Consider the following 22126-nt stretch of genomic DNA (forward strand, 5'->3'; position numbering starts at 1 on the left):
GCGGGCCTCTCACTGTTGTGGCCTCTCACGCTGCGGAGCACAGGCTCTGGACGTGCAGGCTCAGCGGCCATGGCTCACGGGCCCAGCCGCTCCGAGGCATGTGGGATCTTCCCGGACCGGGGCACGAACTTGTGTCCCCTGCATCGGCAGGCGGACTCTCAATCACTGTGCCACCAGAGAAGCCCCTAAGCTATATAATTTGTTGGAGTAAATTGTTCATAGTATTTTCTTACAATCCTCTATATTTCTGTAAAAATCATTTATAATATCCCCTTTCATTTCTGATTTTAGTTATTTGTGTTCTCTTTCTTTTTTTTATTGTTAGTCCAGCTAAAGATCTGTCAATTTTGTTAACCTTTTCAAAGAACCAACTTACAATTTCAGTGATTCTATCTATTATTTTCCTATTCTGTTATTGATACCACTCTGATTTTTATTACTCCCTTACTTCTGCTAGCTTTGGTTTTACTTTGCTCTTATTTTTCTACTTTCTTAAGGTACAGAGTTAGTTTATTGATTTGAGATCTATTTTTTAAATGTAAATGTTTATAGTTATATATTTCTCTTTGAATACTGCCTTCACTGCATCCCATGAGTTTTGTTTGTTTTTGGTTTTTTACCACCAGCATCCCTTTTAACAAAACATGGAAGATTTTATGACAGGGAAAGTGGGAAGAGTAAAATATGACCTTTTTAAAACCACAAAAAGCCTTCTGTACATGTCTAGCACCTGGCAGAGGGCAGGGCAGGCAGTGCAGTAGCAGGCCGGAGCCAACCTTTTTTACAGATGATATCATAGTGTCCAGGTCAGTAGAGAAGTTAGACCTTGGGTTCTGAGCCCTTGAGGAAGATGTGTGTGTGTCAGTGGTGCCATAATCACTGCAGGACATGTACTCCACCTGGATGAAGATGCTGAGGGCCTGAGTCAGTGTGATGATGTGGATGTGGTCATTCTCCTTGCACATGGCTTCCACTTCCTGATGGCAGAACTCCTTGACAGTTTTCCCACTCTCCATGAAGTGCTTGAAGAACTTGCTCTTAAGCTGCAGGTAGCTGAGGTGAGCAGCTCCAGACAGACCACCAGGTAATCAGAGTTACTCTGGTTTTTGAAGGAGGCCAACAGGTCTGCTACTGAGGTTCACTTCTCTACATGCTCAATCAAGTTCATGGATATGTTGTGGAAAGCCTCAACAGTGGACCTAGCCCTGGGACACCAGGTCCTCTTTGCTCTTAGCAGGCATATCCTTGAACCACTGCAATTCCTTCCTGTCATCCAGCAGTGCCTCCAAGTGGGAGAATCTGAAAGCTCAATAGATGCAGTTCCCATCAGGCCTGATCTTGCCAATATACGACTACTTTTCGTGGAGGTTCTTGATCTCATGCTGCTAGACACTGTCATCCTCAGCATACTCTTTGCACAGAACTGAGAGCTCCAGATGCTCAGAGACCAGAGAGTTCTGCACAGCATTCTCTTGCTGACCCATGATGGCTTCAGCACAGACAAGACAGTTAACACCTTTGGAGCTGCTGCCCAGATGTTTCTTCTTCTGCTCCATAAGTTTTTTTTTTTTTTAATTAATTCATCTCTAATTATTTTCTAATTGCCTTTGTGATTTCTTATTTGACCCAGTGATTACTTAAGAGTGTGCTTTCCATATATTGGCGAATTTTCCAGTTTTCTTACAAAACTGTAACTTCATTGTGATCGGACAATATATTTTCTATGATTTAAATGTTTTAAAATTTATTGAGGATTGTGTTGTGGCCTATTAATGTGTCTCAGTGTATGTCTCTTTGAGTTTATCCTACGTGGGATTTGTTGAGCTTCATGGCTTTATAGATTCATGTTTTTCATCAAATTTGGGAACTTTTCAGCCAGTATTTCTTCAAATATTTTTTTCTGCCCCTTTCTCTCTCTCATCTCCTGCAATCTGGAAATCAGATTCACCCCCTTTCCCTAGGGTTTGATGATTTTTTTGTTTGCTGAATGCTGTAGTTCATTTGTTTGATGACTTCCCCAAACTGTTTTTGCAAAGGCTTGTTGTGTATTCCTTGTTGTGTGTGGCCACTGTGGTCTTTATACCTCAGCTTATGTTCAGCTAGAAGTTTGACATGGATTTCTTTGAATGCCAGTGCTGAACAAACAACACCTCTCCAAGTATTTTCAGGTTGACTCTATGCCAGGGCACTCCTTCAGCACTCAGGCAGGCTTGCACTGACTGTAGGGATCCGTCTGAGGTAAAAGCTTAGTGTATTCTCAAGTCTTCTCTGAGCATTCATCATACTCTGGACATGCACATGATTTTCTGTATTTCCCTGCATATATGCCTGCTTTTACATGTTCTAATTTACTAAAGAAACTCTCCTCAGCTTTTGTTCTCAGGCCTTAGGTGGTCTTTTGTATGTTTTGACTATAATCCTTTGCCCCAGGCAACTGAGGTTTGTTAGTTTGGCTGGCTGTGTTTTTGAGCAATACCCACTGTTTTTATGGCTTGAGTTTCTAGTTAGATGAAACAGAGGTGAGCACCTTGTACTAGTCCTTCAGGTCACACTTGGTGGATAATTTCTGCTCTGCTCCCTGCTGGACCAGGGACCAGGGTCCTATGGTGGGAATCTGAATTGCTGCTGCTTTGATATCACCACCATTCTGGGGAGGGGATGGCGCGTGAATGAGTAAAAATGCCATAAAGCTTTCCTACTGTCTCAAAGTTGCCTTTTTTTTTTATTCGACATCCACTTAGTTGCTGTAAACCTTTGACTGTTTTCCAGAGCTCTGATAAAGTTGATTCTAACAATTTCTTCTTGTTTTTCAACGTTTTTTTTGTGTGTGGGGAAATGAGAGCTCTGCCGTTTTGCCGATGTCACTCCCACTCTAAAATTAACCACTTCATTCTTTTGGAAAGGTTTAAGAGACTCCTACAATTTCAACTGGAAGAAGCTTTTGTGATCATGTAGTCTGGTAGTTTGTAACCCTTCTCCCCAGAGCACCAGGGGTTCCATGGCATTCCCTCAGGGACACTCAGAATGTTTGAGGCTCTTTACTGTCACTCTCCTCCATTTTCACCTGTCATTCAGAGTTTGTCACTATTATTATTATTTTTTAACGGTAAGTTTTCATTTGAATCAAGAATTTTTAGCTTAAAAAATTTTAGAAATCATTGATTTATATCAAGTGCTTAGTTCAGAGCTAGGCAAAGAAGGTTCAGGTTCCTTATTCAAAGTCATCAAGTTTCCAGGCTACTCAGCCAGGTAGCTGGACTAAGACATGTAGGCTTGCTTGGCAGGATAATAACTTGGTGGCTTTGTTCCACAGTTAACTAGGGTAAAAGCACTGTGCTATGTAGGGGAAGGCAGGAGAAGGAGATTATTGTGGCATTTCTCAATCCTTTTCTAACATCCTGAACAATCTAGTTTTTGCTCCAAATGTGCATCCTCTGTCAGCACAGGTAGGTCTACAGTTGACCAGATTTGAATCTTCTTGGAGGGTAGCTTGTCAACTATGTATTGTTACTGTAGAATGCCTGCCTCACTTCCTTCACCGTCATCCCAGGAGTTAGCAAAGTATTTTTTCTTCCCACATATATTTCTCTCCCCTAGAGGAGATATAGAAAATAAAATTTTCTCCATCTTGTTACATTTTCTGTTCCGCTTATCTACGGCCGCTAGCTCTGAATACGTAAGAATATTACATGGTGGTAGTGAAACTCTTTTCTGTTTTTCACTGTTTTTGAGCAATAGAAGGGAGATTAAGTGATTACTGAACAAGACATTGGTACCCAGGAAGAACATGGGACACCACACATGATATCAAGGTAGACCTAAAGAGAGACTTTCTAAGGTTGGAGAATTTTCTGCTGAGAGAAAACAGCCGTCTTTGTTGCATGAATTTCACCTCAGTTCTTAGAAAGTGAGTTGATCTGCTTTACTTAACCTCTCACAGTCTCTCAGAGCCCTAAGATTCCATCTTTTGTAGTACAGGTAATTAAATAATTTCTGATTCTGCATATGTTCTGAATGATGAATTTTATTTTCTTTGGTACAATTATATATATTTATATATGTAAATATATAATATTTATGCATATATATACACACACATTTTTATTAGTTGATTGTATAAAAGTATGAAAACATGGTACTATCACTCAGAAGTTTGTAGGAGCAGCAGTTTTCAATCCATGTAATATTATATCTAAATAGAAACAATCGCCTTGGAGGTTTTCTTGCTGGCTGGTATATTGACATGATTGTGATACCTCCAGCTGGCTTTTTCACACTGACAATTACACGCATGCCCCATGATACTTGATGCTCACAGAGCATAAAGAGGAAGGAAAACAGTGATCTTAGGTCCATGAGGGAAGGCTATAACCACGGACAAAGTAAGCAAACGGAAACCCAGCTAATTGAAAGGGAGGGTAGTTAAAATTTAGCAGTGTTGAATTGGGAATAGCATCAGTGTCAAAGGGAACTTGAATTTAGCTGGGTGATTGAAAAATCACATGGCAAATTATTTCTTCCTCTGAACTTATGGTACCAAAGTAAGGCAAAGATTTTTCACCCTGTGTCTTAGAAGGGGGTGTTTGGAACAAGTGGATAAAAGCTGTTATTTTCTAACATCAGAAGTAGATTTAATCTTTTTGCATGTTTTAACTGTGACATTATAGGTGTGTAGCTTTATGGTAACATGGACATTGGTGGCTTCTGTTTGAAGGTTCTAAGTATTTGACCTCTTTACCACCATGTAACTCCCTCCCCCACCCACAGTAATAATACTTCTGATTTTTAAGGTGAGGAATAATGGGCGTGTATTACATTAATAATAAAAAATGAACAGTGACATATTAAGGCAAAAAATACTAAAAATCCTCCTTTGCATGCTTCACAGAGATAACTTGGAGTATAGTGGAAAGACCTTGAACTGGGAATTCAGAAAACTTGGATTCAAGTGTGCACTCTGCCACTTACCATGTGATTTTGTCAAGTTAATTTTCTTCTCTTAGCCTTTTTTCTCCCAACCCTAACACCCCCAATTTGCACTACAGAGACAGGATCTACTCCCTGGTTTATTTTGAAATAATATGTAGGGACCATTTGGAAACAAATGATATGGATGGTGATGGTCTCAACTACAAATTAATGTTTTCAAAAATTATTATTCTGATATAGTATTTTATATTTTTTTGAAGGTGAAACAAGACCAATAACAAACCATGTTTTTACAAAAAAGCAAACATTTAATTACTGTTTTCACCTGAATTGGCAGTGAGGCATATTGGAAAAAGAGCTAAGTAGAAGCCAGAATCAACTAATTGCTGTCAACTAACAGAGCTTGTGTGTGTTGCTTCAGACCCCTGAGTCTTTACTTGTTTATCATTCAAATGCAAATGCTCTATTTCCTAAGTTCCTTTAAAATGTTGGGACTTCGTTTTATCCTCCTTTATTCTATTGCCATTACCCCCAACCCTCCTTCGCACACATACCTCTCTACCACTTCTTTCTCCTGGCTAACTTTAACAAGGTCTTCATAACTCAGCTCAGATGTTATCTCTTTCAAGAATTCTTTAATTTCTCTTGGCAACAAGAGGCTGGCTTAACTAATAAGTCTCCTCAGTGTTATCTTAACACGTACACCTACCTATATCATTGGACTCTACTATTTGGTTATAAGTGTTTATATATCTTTTACCCCAACTACAATCTAAGACTCTTGAAGGTAGGGTCATGTGTTGCTCATTTGGGGACTGGCATTTAGTAGATTTTTAATGAATGTTTCTTTTTTTTTTTTGAAGATGTTGAGGGTAGGAGTTTATTAATTAATTAATTAATTTTTGCTGTGTTGGGTCTTCGTTTCTGCGAGGGCTTTCTCTAGTTGTGGCAAGCGGGGGCCACTCTTCATCGTGGTGCACGGGCCTCTCTTGTTGCGGAGCACAGGCTCCAGACGCGCAGGATCAGTAGTTGTGGCTCACGGGCCTAGTTGCTCTGCGGCATGTGGGATCCTCCCAGACCAGGGCTCGAACCCCTGTCCCCGGCATTAGCAGGCAGATTCTCAACCGCTGCGCCACCAGGGAAGCCCCATGAATGTTTCTTTAATGAGTGAATAAATTAATGAATGTATAATGTATGAGAAGCTCTTTGAAAAGAATAAAAGACAACGTGGAAATGGTATTTTTCAAATATAACTACAGAAGGAAGGAGCATTTGTCTAGTGAAACAGTACTGTATTTGGAAGTCAGTTATTGGGCCATCTCTACTAATTTGGTGAGTAACTCCAGGAAAATCACTTAAGCTCTCAGCATTCAACTTCCCATCCAAAATAGGGCAATCTGCATTTCCCGTTGCCTGACATTAGGAATGTCACAGAGGCCAAAATTAGAGCAATTACGTGATATCTGCTGATTTTTTTTAAAAAGAAAGTATGCTGTGTGTTCTTGGGGGGATACATTAACACCTGTTCATAATCAAATTGCTTTATACTCAAGATATTCCTGAAGTTTTCTCTAAATGATTTAAAATTAAATAACATTTTAAATGGACTGAAGGAGATTTGTATTTAAAGCATAGTTTTGGTCTATACCAGTTTTATAGAGTACAAAATCCTCTTGAAGGGGAACAATTATTTTTAATTTAGATTTGTATTTGTTTTGTAATTTAGAATTTTCTTGTGATACCAACCTCTTAAAGCAGCACCCTCCTATATTTCTCTGACTGTGTCTCATCTTCTGTTTAATGAGCCATAATTGACTGGCAGTGGAGAAGAAATATCCACCACTGAACTGCCTTTATTGTCTTTGGGAAGCTGAACTTATGTTCACGAACACAGCCTCTGTCCTGCAAACAATAATTTTCAGAATTGTGAACAGATATTTGTGTCTTTGAGAAATATGTAAAGAAGCATTAAGGTGATGGTTCCAGGAACTTTGGGAAATCTTAAACTAAGACAAGAGGTACATCGCTCAATAATTCCCCAGAGAATTGGAGACTTTCTTTCCCTTCCTTCCTTCCTTCCTTCCTTCCTTCCTTCCTTCCTTCCTTCCTTCCTTCCTTCCTTCCTTCCTTCCTTCCTTCCTTCCCTCCCTCCCTCCCTCCCTCCCTTCCTCCCTCCCTCCCTCCCTCCCTCCCTCCCTCCCTCCCTCCCTCCCTCCCTCCTTCCTTCCTTCCTTCCTTCCTTCCTTCCTTCCTTTTTCTTTTTAACTGACCCCAGATGAGTAATTAATCCAGAGTTAGTTTCTCATGTAATGATGATGTTACTTACCCCTACTTTATCAGGACACTTCTTGTCCTCACCTGGGCAAGAATGTAATTTAGGCCTTGCTTACTCTCCGATTAAGAATACAAACTAAATGGTGTTTAGATTTTCCTTGTTATGAAATTAATGTGGAGCTGGGTTCCTTCTTAGGTGTCCCACTATGCTTCTGTATGAAATTCTGTCTCACGGGAGTGTGACACCTATGTCTTAATTGCTTCTTTTGTTGTTGAGTCAACTGGATTGAAGTATACTGTATGTACAGTAAACTGTACCCATGTAATATCCTTGTAGTCACCACCATAATCAAGGTGCAGGGCATTTCGACCACCTCCAGAAGATCCCTCCTGCGTCTCTGCAGTCATTTCCCACTCCATTCCAGCCCTAGGCAACCGTGGATCCGCTTTCCATCACCGTAGATTAGTTTGCATGACTTTCTTCTTGAGCCCACTTTTTTGAGGTTGAGTTCTTTCATGAAGAGATAAACTATATGGTTGGGAGGACGGAAAAGGCAGAGCTGAGGCATCTATTCCAGTAAATCACTTCAGATCTGATAAGCACTAAATTTTGTGGAAGCAAGGTTTATCTGAAGTCATAGGCTGGTAGTTACCTTTAGAACATGGTTAGCCAAGAACAACAAAATTGGAATGGAATTTACATTTGGGCCATTTAATGCAGAAGCATCTAGGAGGAAGTTCAAGGTTTCCAGCCACTTTGATGAAGTAAGTTTTCCATTCCTCATATGAACTCGGTCCCGTGCTTTTAGCCATCACTAAGCTAAATGGGCTATAATATTTATTTTTTACATGTTCACCATTCAGAAATAAGGTGGTGGTTGTCCTTGGACTGTGTAAACTTACAGGATATAAACACTTATTTTTAGGGGTGCAGAACTTTGTTGTATTTAAATTTTGAAGGTGGTCAAGGTACAGGGCCAAGATTTCTCATCTCCATTTGACCTTTTCATGATAGCTCTAACCACTGGACATTTGACTTTTTATGGCCAAGAGTCAAGTGCTGTTGGTGAAATGTTTGCAAAAGGGTTGGCATGAAACTGCCTCACTGGTATTTTATGCTTGTGCTACAGTCCAGAAATAAACATTACATTTCTTTCTCTAAATATATTTGTGTCCTGGATAGCCTACTGACAACTATTGTCTTTATTTTTTTTCCCCCAGTTAAATAGCAATTGTTCTGGATGAAGGAATGGCACTGTTTAAAACACTTTCACGCTAAGAGTCTCCTGGTAGGAAGGAAAATAGATTTCCAGTCTTAAGAATCAAATGGCCCTATTCAATGTCAGTCTTATGACTCTCCTCCCCCCATATTAAAATTTCGTTAAATTGGGCTCTAATCTGTTTCAAAGCAAAGTTGAGAAGCTCCTATGTCAGGACTGTCCTAGATACAGGTATCTTTCCAGCTTATAGAAGTACCTTTTTCTTGCTAATATTTAGTGGAAGAAGTGATATTTAACCTTTGGATGCCAGGGTTTCCTTTATTCTTTTCAAGGAGGTTTAATTAACCCATCTCTTTTTTCATTTACCCTATTGTTTGGAAATTTCTGGGAACATAATTTACTTAAAGCAGTAAGTCATATTTTTGTCCTCTCTCCTCTTTTTTGTTCTTCCATAGGCGAGAACTGTAGTATATGCAGATTACTGAGAGAGGAAGAATAATATCTGAAAAGGTGGCTTTCTTAAAAGACACCAGTAGCATTAGTGTCACGTCTGAAGCACCCATTTGTGTCAACTGTAGAGACCTTTCAATGGAAAATTGTGCAGTGCTACCTTTTAAAGTATGAAATGCTAATTCGGGATTTACAGTTTTTGAACTGGAGGGCTGCATTTTGCATGGGATTTTGTTTAATTTCCCAGTGAAAAAAGGCATTTGAAACACAACTGCCTACAGCCAACTGTCAACAAAAATCAACTGTAATAGCACAGAGCCTGTCACTGATGTATGTGGTGATGTGGTAATCTTCTCAATTTAGCTGGATATCTCTCCTTCGTACAAAATAGCTGAAAGTCTTGCTAGGCATTTATGAATATCGGGAGGTATTATTAGGCTGATAATGGGGCCAGATTAAGGAAGTGTACACTGGTTCAAAGTGTCCGTTAAAGAGACACAAAATGGGGTGGTGCTTGGCCCTCAGTGTAAGGGAATCTTCGCATTTCAGGTTTGCTTAAGATTTGGGCGATAGCAAGCTGAGTTCCATCTGCTGTGAAAGTGGCTTTCTGGGGAAAAAAATAAAGTTGTTATGCTATTTTTCCCCCAGAAATCTGTTATTGTTTATCAAGAGGGTGAAATTAAAAATCTCTAAAAATGGAAGTGAGGAGGGCAAACTAGGGAAATCTCCTGGGGTGAGACTGGTCAGTGTTCTTCTCCCTTAGACATTGAGAGCCAGTGGTTGAGGGCTGGCATCTTTTCCCTCTCAATCATGACTCTCTTAGAGCTGGGAGAAGAGAATTCTTTTGGAGTGTCTGTATTTTAGTAGTGGGACCCCCTTGGGTTCTAAATAACTGGCAAATGCAAGGCAAAAAATAAAGCTGTGTATAACCTATTCTTTTTTTTTTTTTTTTTTTTTTTGCGGTATGCGGGCCTCTCACTGTTGTGGCCTCTCCCGTTGCGGAGCACTGGCTCTGGACGCGCAGGCTCAGCGGCCATGGCTCACGGGCCCAGCCGCTCCGCGGCACGTGGGATCTTCCCAGACCGGGGCACAAACCCGCGTCCCCTGCATCGGCAGGAGGACTCTCAACCATTGCGCCACCAGGGAAGCCCTAACCTATTCTTTGGCAAGGCACAAAGTTGGCACTTATTAATAGCTGTCATCAACACATGGCATTAAGTGAAGCTTCTTATATCAAAGGGGAATTTAGAATCAAATAGCACTTTATGTTATCAGTTACTATTTTTTTAATTTAGTATTTAAAATGAGCCATATTCAGGTCTGGCCACACCATTTACTAGCTCCATGGTAGCCCATCTCTCTGTGATTAAGTTTCTTCATCTCAAAATTGGATTAATAATCATGCCTACCTTATGGGGATTTTGTGAGAGTTAAGTTACCTTGTAGATATAAGGAGCTTATAAAACTGTTTGACATATAATAAGCATCATATGATTAGTTATTACCATCATCATCAAGACAAGCCACATACTCACTATTATCAAGTACTCATGCTAGAAGGGTGAAAAGTACAATATACTAGCACATATACTACATAACCTATCGTGAAACGTATATTCATTTTTCTTAATCATTGTGTTTTTATATATTGGTGGAAGACAGGAGTGAACCACATTATCCGAGCTACGTGTAATATGTTCTAAGATACTTATAAATAGCACCATGGCTAATAGGAGCTTGACAGTGACATGACCTGTTTTGTGCACTGCCTTCCCACTGCCCCTTTCTCTGAAGCTCTGCCCTTCTGCAGCTCCTGCTTCCCATATGATCCTGATCTATTCTCTTCCCTGCTTGTCTTGGCCAATGATGATAGACCAAGGATGGACCTCTGATGGAGGGGTGTGGCTCCAGAGAGGCATGTCAGTAACATGGTACACCTCTAAAAAAAAAAAGCTAGATTGAGCCAATCCAGTTCCTTTCTCTGCAGTTCTGTGACTGTGCACCGAGGTACCATTGTTGATTATCAGCAGGTGCCGAAATTCAAAAACTATGAGATGGAAGGGAGAGTAGGGTGAGATGTGGCCTTGGCCGTTAAGTACGGATTAAAGCTATGATAAGACAGTGGAGCAAAGAGAAAAGCAACCGCACCATGAGAGACACACCATGAGAGAGAATCTCTGAGGCTGCATGTTTTTCTCTGTTTCCTGAGCTTTCACAACTGGCTCTGCAGTTTTTCCAGATCCCATGAGACCTCTTTATTTCCCTACAACAAAATTCCCTTCCTCTCAACTTCCCACTAGTGTGAGAGTATTTCTGTTCATTGCAGCCAGTTAGGGCACAGAGGGTCTAAGGTTTCTTGTGTGAGTAGGAAGTAAAGTTTTCTGCTAACAAGTAAAAAAACACTGCATGTAGTAGAATTAAAATAAAACTGAAAGTGGTCAGTGAGGGAAATTTTTATTTTCCATATTCGAAGTCTTAGGGATGAAGGGGTGCTAGAAATAAGGGGATGGACAATTATCTCTAGGTTCTAATGGACTGACAAGATCTCTGCACACACGGTGATGATTACTTTTTAACGGAGTAGACATAATCAACAAGAAAATATAAATTAAGGTGGTAACATGGTAATCATAGACTGAGAGGAGTTTTATGAAGGAAATAAAGAGTAAAATTAGGAGATCCATTGGAGGCTTAGTGAAGTGTATTCCTTAGCATTAAATTATTTTGTTGGGTAACTGCCAGTGATCTCTGAGTAAAAAATTCCCATATGACCTTGATTCATTCTCTTCCTCTGCTTTGGCCAGTGATGAAGGACCAGGGATGGGTCTCTGATGGAAAAGTGTGGCCCAAGACAGGCATAGGTATAGATACAGATATATACTGGATCAACATATACTCCACTCCTAACAAGACATAAAGCTTTTCTTTTATATCAAAGATGATACCAAAACCCATCAATGTACTACTGAGTTTTTCTTCTCTATTTGGAACGGATTTGGATGGTGGATAATGGAACAACCATTTAATGAGCCTACCTTCTACTAGGCAATATCTTTTTCACAACTTTCTGGTTTAACGGACAAAGCCAGCTGCTCTCACCTTGGAATCATTGACATTCACGTGCAGTGACTACCTGGGATTCAGGCTTCTGTCTGGATCTGTTCTGGACCAAAGGTGCTTTAATATGCTGCTTGTTTCTTCTAGCCTCAAGTTCTGGCCTGAATACAGACTTTAATGAGCAACTCATATATAAATAGTATAAAAGAAGAATTAACTATCATTACTCAGTTGCTTTTTTTCTCTTTAGAAATGAGTTGCTTTTCAGTTTTAAGTTTTCCAACTATTTGTTACTATTTTATTTATTTATTTTTGGCTGCGTTGGGTCTTTGTTGCCGAGCATGGGCTTTCTCTAGTTGCAGTGAGTGGGGGCTACTCTTCGTTGTGGTGCACGGGCTTCTCATTGCGGTGGCTTCTCTTGTTGTGGAACACGGGCTCTAGGCGTGTGGGCTCAGTAGTTGTGGCTCGCTGGCTCTAGAGCACAGGCTCAGTAGTTGGCGGTGCATGGACTTAGCTGCTCTGCAGCATGTGGGATCTTCCTAGACCAGGGCTTGAACCCGTGTCCTCTGCATTGGCAGGCAGATTCTTAGCCACTGTGCCACCAAGGAAGCCCTCCAACTATTTGGATGGAGATTCAGGTTGGAGAGAAGAAGTGTTTCTTTGTTTTCATTATCACTTCCTGCTAAAAGTTATGTAGTTAATTTCCAGAGTTAGACATCCCCTTGAGTACTCATGATATGAAGTAGAGAGATTGCTGCTCTGTGGCTTTAAGATCATTGAATACCCAGAATAAACCACCTACAGGGTACCAGACCCATAGTTGTAAAAGCAAAGAGGGATCTAGAGCATTGGAAAGGGAATACACCAAGCACAAGGTTGCAGTTACAAAGCAACAGAATTTACTGAGCATGGAAAATTCTCTCACTAAATAGATGAACAGTCCTCTGAGTTCTTCGCAGGATGCCAGACAAGTGGTCTCAGCAAGAACTTTCTCTTCTTCAGGATTTTTCTTTTTAAAAAAGGACGGTTAGACAGATACAAGCACACTGACAAGTAAGCCTTTGGATGGAGAAGTGAGGCCAGGAGCACCGTGCGCTGCTTCTCCAGAGGATGAGTATTGACTGCTTACAGTGTTTCTCCAGGGTGCTGACCTTGACATCCAGATGGGTCTTTTGGTTATGATATTCTTAGTGCTTCTTTACTGTGCACTTTTTATTCAAAGGTACTTAGGTATGATGATAAGAAAATGCAATCACCACCTCCCCCGTTGTCCATCAGAAATGACATGTCGTGAATAATTATTTCAGGCAAAGTGGTGATACTTCTTCCTTGCAGTCTCATTTTATCCCCGTGAGAAGACTTGTGTCTACTTCTCTCCGTAGACTTAGACTTGGGCAAAGTATGATACCAGTACACATTTTTCTTCTCATGAGGTCAGTATTCTCTGATGTTTGTCATACATTTATTCAACAAATACTGATCCAGAGCCTACTTTGTGCCAGAAACCACTGGAGATGCAGCAGTAAACAAGACAGAAAAGGTCTTTTCTCACATGAGATTCTAGTGAGGAAGACAGATCATCAAGTAAATATAAATAAACAATGTAATTATAGATTGTGACGATTTCCAGGAAAGAAATAAAGAATAGAACTAGGGTTTCTTAAAAGTTTATCCAGTTGGTGCTAAGGCCCATCCTCTCCTCATACCAAACCTCTAACATGCTTTCTTAATCTTTGAAGTATGCACAACTAACATTTATTTTTCAGTTTTACACACACAGCTTGAAGTAATTGAAAATTCAAGCTCTTCTGTCCTTTCCAAACAAATTTTAATCCCTAAGTCTCTCACATATAGACATTTTAGGACTGCCAATAAGCCCAGTATTAAGCAATTTCCTTGGGAGAAAAGACACGACACAAATTCTACATTATCCAAGTTTGGAACCCAGAAGGATGAGTAACTGAGTGGCAGTTATTTGCATACATATCTGTCTTCCCTATTATACCTCCTTGGAGGTAGACACTAATCTGTTTTTTTTTTTGTCACCTGTGATACTTAGCATCATGATATGCACATAGTAGGAACTCAGTATATTGTTCATTGAATTCAACTGAATTAGCAAAAACACAGGCACTTGCCAAAGGTATTAGTGAATACATGTTTGAAGAAAATTAACTAACAAGTTAAAAAATCAGTATTCACATGGATTTTGGCTAAGCAGATACATTTCCTTACTGGTGAACATAAGGATTTTCAGACCAATGAATCTGGTATCCTAAAGTCCCTTACCAACAAGGCATGGCAGGGATGGAGGAAAAGGAATGTGGGCTGAATGCAGACTTTGGCAAATGGTTGGCACTTGAATCTCTCCTGCCATAGTCATAAGCTCTTGGTCTGCCTGGCAGGAGCTATGAGAGAGAAACTGAGAGGTCCTAGGATGAGAGCGCCCTATGAAGGTGCTGAGGCTAGTTTCATCTTGGCCTGAAGTTTGTGAGAAGGCCCTGCCCCTACCGAGTGATTTCAGGGTGCTTCTCCTCTGAGCCCTCCCTTCAGGGACCTGGTTCAGATGATCCCTTTGTTGAGACCTCAGATGTGCAAGTCCTCTTCATAGAGCTGGGGATACAAAGATGGAAAATCAAGATCCTTGCTCTTAGGTAACCACTATTCCAAATAATTGGAGAGGAAGGACTTAACATTTAACCAGTAAAGGAGCACCAGCAGTGATATTCTTCCTGCCTTGAGAGTTCACCTTTGTACACACACACACACACACACACACACACGTTAGTCCTTTCCCACATGGAATATATCAGTGCAATTGCTTCAGACCACACCTTTCGGTAGTGGAACTTGGGGATGATTCCAGGCTATGGCAGGGAGCAGGTTACAGGGCTAGGACCAGAAGAGACAACTGATATGGAAGAGGGATGTGGCTTTACTAGCTGGCCTGAGTTTTATGGAACTAAATCCTTCTATGATACAAATTCCTATGAAATGAACACTGGGAATACACAATTCATTCAATCATTCATTTGTTATTCATTCAAGAAATGATTGTTGAGTATCTACTATGTGCTAGGGAATAGGGATGCCACAGATGGAGAAAAAAGAAAGATGTAATCTACAGGGGAAATAGACGTTAATCAAATAGTTTGACAAATGTAAAATTGCAACTGTGACAAGGGCTAAGCTACTTAGTGCTGTGAGAGATTATAATAGGGGCATTTAATCTGTCAGGGAAGGCTGTCTTTAATTTACCTGATTTTGCTCATATGCTTTTTGGAGTGGGGGAGTGGGCTTGCCTTCCCCTTTGTGTTTCCCAAGGTCAGTCTTCGCATCAGTCTGTGAATGCACGCACATGATTTAAATAAACTGGGTCTACCTTTTCATCTCTTTACTTTCATTTTGTTTATTTATTTATTCATACATAGGTACATACACACACCCTTAGAACTATTTTTAATGTAACCATGTTTACTCATTATCTTTGGGAGACTGTGGGAATTGTGTTGAAAATGCAGTTTCTTCAGTCACTCACCAGACATGGGAGGATGTTTCCAATGAACTGGAAAACAGAGCTGAGTGATGTATCACAAAACTTAGCTTTTATGTTGAATGGTCCTCTTTTGAATTGGGGTATATTAAAATGGAATGCACTGGAGGCAGCATGGTATGTGGAAAGAGTAAGAATTTGGAGTCAAGAGGCTCCACCACTCGTCCATAGGGAGCCCTGGGTAATTTATGCATCTTCCCTGAGTCTCAGTGACTCCATCTGCAAGATGGGCATTATAATAACCACCTCAGTTTTTTGGTGAGGATTAAGACAGAATATCTGAAGGCTCTAGGATAGTACCTTGCACTGGTATGGGCTCAAAAAATAGTTTCCTTCCCTACATTCATATTCTTGGGCCCCATTATCATAGGTCTACTTGGAGACAGCCTGCTGATTTCAAGGAGGGTTTCCTCTACCATGGAAAGGGGGATAGAGGAGAAAATTCAAGAGCGATTCCCATCTTGACCTAGGGAAGATGAGACGCCCATACTCCAGTTTATAACAAGATTCCATAGAAGAGGGGATAGAAGATGAATGTACATTAAAGTGATTTAAAACATGAGCACACTCTGTGTTACACACAGATGAGTTAATTGTTTTGCCTTAAATATATTTCCTGAAGAACAGAAGCCTGATCACAGCACACATCGTTATGTATTTCAGACAAACAGCACTTTGAATCAAATTATAGTACGTACATAAAATATTAAAACAAGACATTTATAACAAATCTTTCTAACTTAGTGCTCAGCTCTAAAATAGATTTATATATGGATAAGCAATAGGTGCGATAAATGTGGTACAGATACCACAATTTAAATTGCAAATCAATGGGGCATCATGGGAAAAAGGAATGCAGACTTTAAGTACTAAGGGAAAAGATCCAGCTATGCAAGAGTTTTAGGCCTTCTGCCTGATTTCCTTTTGCAATGTCTGTATCTGGACTCCACATCTGATACATCCCAATATCTGCTCCCTAATACAGATTTTTTTACACTCCCAGGTTAAATGATCTAATTAAAGCTTTCATTTATTGTTCTTTTTGTTGATTGTTGAACTGTTGCCAATATACAGTTCCCCAGAGTCTTCAGGTTATTTTAGTTAGTTGGGAGATTTTGGAAGACTGTTATTGTTTCTCAGTTAACAAAATAGGCAAATGAGACGGGGAACAATATCCTTGCACGTGCTGGAGTGCTGCCTACTTCTCCAGATCACCTTGCACTCTTTTCCTCCCCTATGGTTTGTTGGACAGTGTGTGGTGAATGTGTCGACAACTCGTCTACAAGAATGATCCCTGCCCGAGAATATTAAACTTGTTTCATTTATTTTAAAGAACTTTGGGGCTATCAAGTTGGCTGACTACAGAGCTGAATGTTTGTAGGCTAGCTGGCCTGCTAGAATTCGAAAGATTCCCCCATATCAGAGGCCTTTGGAAGAGCCCTAAGGGTTGAAGCTGTACTTTGAGACTGTCATGGTATCCAATTCATTTTGGGGAAGTAGACCTTTGCTCCCAGTGTCATGTCACTAGATATAGATGAACAGCCATGACTTATCCAACAACTAACTATTTTCAAGGCTGGAGGCCTGTGAATGGAGGAGAGGAGGGCCAATCACAAAGGGTTAGTGACAGATTTCTGAGTACTGATAATTAAAGAGATCTCTCTTAGTCAAAATTGTACATGCAGCTACAGAATTGAAATATCTCTCCTCCACAAGGGGTAAAGTTGTTTTACTTGGAAACCATTCTTCTTTGCCTGATCTATATGCTGAAAACTTCTCTTCCCATTGAATATCTGCAATATTAGTTTTCCTTTACAGAGAAAGTTTGGCCATATTTCATTTTCTTGTAATGTATTGTATTCAGTTTTTAATGCTTGGGTTCTTGGTGTAGTTAACTCACCTACCTCCTTCCCACTCTGCTTACCATGATTGTTTCCAATACTTTTTTGGAAGTTGTTACATTAAAAATAATAAAGGATATGGTATTTGTTTTTCTCTTTCTGACTTACTTCACTCTGTATACTACCAAATGTAAAATAGATAGCTAGTGGGAAGCAGCCGCATAGCACAGGGAGATCAGCTCGGTGCTTTGTGACCACCTAGAGGGGTGGGATAGGGAGGGTGGGAGGGAGACGCAAGAGGGAGGAGATATGGGGACATATACATATCCATATATGTATAGCTGATTCACTTTGTTATACAGCAGAAACTAACACACCATTGCAAAGCAATCATACTCCAATAAGGATGTTAAAAAATATAACAAAGGAGGAAATAAATGCCTTCATATTCAAGATTTCAGGTGGTAAGATTCAACTGTACTTCATGTCGGCCAACCATGCCGGAAGAGAAAGGTATGGCTATATTCCTGCCAGAAAGTTGTATCCGTAAGAATATATCTGTCAGTGCTTACCTCCATGTAGGTCAGTATAATTAGGATAGCTCTTAGAGAGGAAGATATTAAATATAGGTAGACAACAGATTGTTTCTGGAATTAAGGTGCTAGTATGGGTTCTCAATAGTCTGTTCCAGTAAAAGCCAAGTGTAACCTTAAAATAGAGATATAAAGAGTTAGATCTGTGCCATCCATTACAATAGCCACTGGCTGAATGGGGCTATTGAGCAACTGAAATGTAGCTAATCTTAGCTGAGAAGAACTGTAAGTATAAAATATATACCAGATGTTGAAGGTAATACAAAAAAGTAAAAGTGAAAAAAATATCTCAATAATTTTATATTGATTATCAAAATAATATTTTGGACATATTGTATTAAATAAAATATAATATTAAAATAAATTTCACATATTTCATTTTCTTTAAAATGTGGCTATTATAAAATTTTAAATTATATATGTGGCTAACATTTTATTTCTATTGGACAGTGCTGAGCAAGGTTGATGTAAGGTAATATTGTAACTGATTGGCTTAAAAGACTTTGGTATTAGGCAACTCACTTTGTTCTTTATAGCATGCCTGAAATTCATTGTAAATGGGGGCCTATTTTAAGTGTGCCTAGAGATCTTGCTGGTTAAAGTAACCCCATGGTGAGAACTGCCTTCCTGTGAGTAATTACTCCTTAATATACCTGATAAATAGGTTTAGATTTTTTTGTTTGTTTGTTTTGTTTTTGCGGTACACGGGCCTCTCACTGTTGTGGCCTCTCCCGTTGCGGAGCACAGGCTCCGGACGTGCAGGCTCAGTGGCCATGGTTCACGGGCCCAGCCGTTCCGCGGCATGTGGGATCTTCCCGGACCGGGGCACGAACCCGTGTCCCCTGCATCGGCAGGTGGACTCTCAACCACTGCGCCACCAGGGAAGCCCAGGTGTAGATTTTAATAGGGTTTTCCTAAAGCAGAGTCCACCAATTTTATCATATGCTTTCCAATATAACCATTATTTATCTTTGTGTGAAGAGTCTCTAGCCTTTTATAATATACCTCTTCTTGTTTATTCATCTTTCACAGTCACCAATTCTTGGAAGGGAAGTGCTATTTAGCTGAACATGCTTGGACTCTGAAGGTAGACTGCCTGGGCTCAGCACCAACACTCACTAGTGACCCTTGGCACATTCACCTCTCTTAGCTGAACTTTCCTCATCTGTGAAATGGAACAGTAACTCACAGGGGAGTAATGAGCACATCGTGAGATGGCTGCCGTACTGGGCATATGGACTTAATGAAGTGAGTCCCCATTCACTTCCTCTTGTTTTATGAGTGCCTGGGGGCCTAAGTTTCTAGGACTCTGAGTCTGTATTGCTGATCACTGATTTTTTTTTCCCCAAGAGAAGGCCGCCATTATGAGCACTGTGTACCTGTATGAAGCACAGATATGCTCATGGCAGTTAAAAAGGGAATCACAAGTTCTTGGCCTCTGTGTCTTTGTGTTTGTGATTCTCCCTGTCCAAACGACCCTCCTTTCCCCATCATTTCCTTTTCTCCTTGTCTTGTCCATCTTTCAGTGTCCAGATGAAGTGCCACCTCTTTCATCAAGCCTTTGACTACTCTGGACAGCACTAATTATCAACTTTATACATCTTATTGCTAGTACAGCCCAGTTTAAATCAAGTACCAAATATGTATCTGGTGTTTCAAATTCCAGTGCTTACTGTCAAGGGATTTCAAGCCTATTCATTTGATTTCATCTGCTGAACTGTAGGTGTTTTGGAGTCAGTGGCCATGCTTCATATCCCTTTCACAACTTCTGTATCTTTTTCAAAAAATACTTGCTGATTGATCAATTGATTGATTGAGTAGGGCTTGACTAATAGAAAATACATTAATGTGAGAGTCATTATTCATGATAGGAAGTGACCCAGCAAGGAAAAAACCCGTATGCCATCTTTATAGATATCTATGTTAAATAATTTGTACACGTCAAAATTTAAGATTATCATGTAAAGCATCTTATTTAACTGCTGAGTTCTAGGAGATACCTGAGTTAGAAAAAGATGACTTAAATAAGTTTCTGATTCTAAATTCTTTAAATAAGTTTCTAATTCTAGAATCTTTTTACTACAATTGCCCTGGGCGTATATTTTACACTCCTCCAAGCCTCAGAGTACCGTGAAACATCATCTACAATCGCAGACAGGGTATACGGATCAACTTTCTTTATAGCCAGAGGATTCTATATGTAGAATACATATCTCTATGTATTCTAGACCTTTTGAGATACACACACACACACACACACAAATGTATGTAAATGTATATGTGTAAGTAGAGGTGTTAAGATCTCTAAGGTGCCCAGTTTCTATTTGTGGTCTTTCTCAATAAGGCAGTGAAACATTGGTGCTTTCAAGTGAACTTAGAGTTGTTGAATATGACATTCATGTCATTAAAAATAGTTAGCTGTTCTTGGCTACATTCGCAAAGAAGTCCCTTAATGCTTCTTTTAATTGGCAGGATCCACACTTGGTGTCTCTTTTGCAAATGTACCCTGCACTGAGCAGTTAGAGCTGTGTATGTGTCCGTGTATGTTCTCTGTAGGTGACACTACACCCTAATCAGACAACTGGGTCATTGTACTAGGACATACTGTATGCAGACAATGCCTTGCCTACCACTCCCCCCGCCTTTTCTTAAACCCTGAAATATGGTTGATATGGTCCATTGCAAAATGAACCTATATTGGAAATGGCAAAATTGTAATGTACAATATACCGGGGTCAGTGGGGTGTGCTGTTTTTTGCATATATTTTTTCTCCCCTGACCCATGCCATTCCCCTGCATACGGGGAAAAAAGCTTCATCTCGCACAGAAATGTGATGTCCTTTACTGCCAGAGGCTGTTGCTGTTTTAAATGAGGAAAAGGCACAATGCATGAAGAAGGAAAATTAAAGCATATTCATTTTGGAAATTAGATACGGTGTCAGGAGACTCGCAGAAAATAGCCCCGTTTGAATGGAACCCCACACTACAAGACAGTTCACTGAACTTTTGACCACTGTTTATACTACGGAAGCTTTCGAAATAGGGAAGAGAGCAAAACATTTTATAGCTGCTTAATAGCTGAGTTCATATTCCTTTCTTTCTTTTTTTTCCCACCAGGCATTTGTCTCTCCCTTCATTGTGTATAAGATATGCAAGCATATCTCATATGTTATATGTTAGCTTATCGGCAGGCCTTTGTGTTAATGTCTCCAGGTTGGTTCCAGAGCACACAGCTACTGGATGAGAGTAGCTCCTGGCCAACCCGGCAACCTTCCTTACGCTCCGCGAAGCAGTCTGCTGTCTGCCTGCGGCTGGTCTGGAGTGGCCAGTCCTGCCAGGGCACACAGGCCTTGGGAGTGACAGTGACCTCTTTAGAGGTCATTCTGCAAAGGCAGAGAGAATATACCTTGCACAAGTCCCAGGGATTCCTTATGCAAAATTGGACAGGAATGGGGGAGATGATGGAAAAGGCACTTTGTCTAATTTCCCCCTTCCCATCATTTGGAAGAACAGTTCTCAATTTGTGATCATCCCTGTTCTGCTTCATTGCTTCCCTCCTGCAGAGCACATCACACCAGCCAGGTTAAGTGGGATTCAAGGGCCCTCCAGAAAGGACAGCCTAGATTTTTGACTCAACACGGAATAAGGAAGTACCTGCAAAAATGAGGGAGAGGAAGAGTTAATCAGGAGTGGAGGGCAGGATCAATTAGAGGCAGAAAAACAAATCCAATTTGTATTGGTATTAATGAAACACATGCTTTAACGTTTATACAGATATGAAGCGTGGAGCTAAATATTACAAATTACAGGTTATGAGTCTATGTCAGCTTTATTATTGTTATTACTATTAATGCGATGATATCAAACCTAAGGGGTCACTGTGTTTGTTTAATTTATTTTCTGGGAAAGCGTAGCATTTCATTTCCAAGTGAGGACCTTTTGTTTGGCCTCTTGGTGACTTGACCACACTGGCACAAATTGGACCCCGCCTCTCTCAGGATCTGTGAGCTCCTTAGCGTTCTCTCCTTTTCATCATTACCAGGTGTATTCTCATATCTTTACCCTCACTCCACTCCCCAGTCAACCGTGGGTCTCACTTCCATTAGGAGGTGATACAATGCTGAGGTTTTAATGGTGGCTTGAGGGGGTATGAGGACAGGGGATGCTGAGAAAAGGCTTAATCATAATGGAATCACCCTGTGCCGCAAA

At 40.3% G+C, this 22126-nt stretch overlaps 1 long non-coding RNA gene and 1 pseudogene across 2 annotated transcripts in view; one reads left to right on the forward strand and one right to left on the reverse strand.

Moving 5' to 3' along the window:
• LOC307196581 overlaps positions 1 to 22126 on the forward strand; it is a 283753-nt gene that overhangs the window by 37917 nt on the left and 223710 nt on the right. The gene's annotated exons all lie outside the window — the stretch shown is intronic.
• LOC307196546 (ubiquitin thioesterase OTUB1-like) lies at positions 724 to 2180 on the reverse strand (annotated as a pseudogene). The gene has a single exon. The product of its transcript is annotated as a ubiquitin thioesterase OTUB1-like (transcript).

The sequence above is a fragment of the Stenella coeruleoalba genome (assembly GCF_951394435.1).
Source record: "Stenella coeruleoalba genome assembly, chromosome: 13".
Lineage (NCBI taxonomy): Eukaryota > Metazoa > Chordata > Mammalia > Artiodactyla > Delphinidae > Stenella > Stenella coeruleoalba.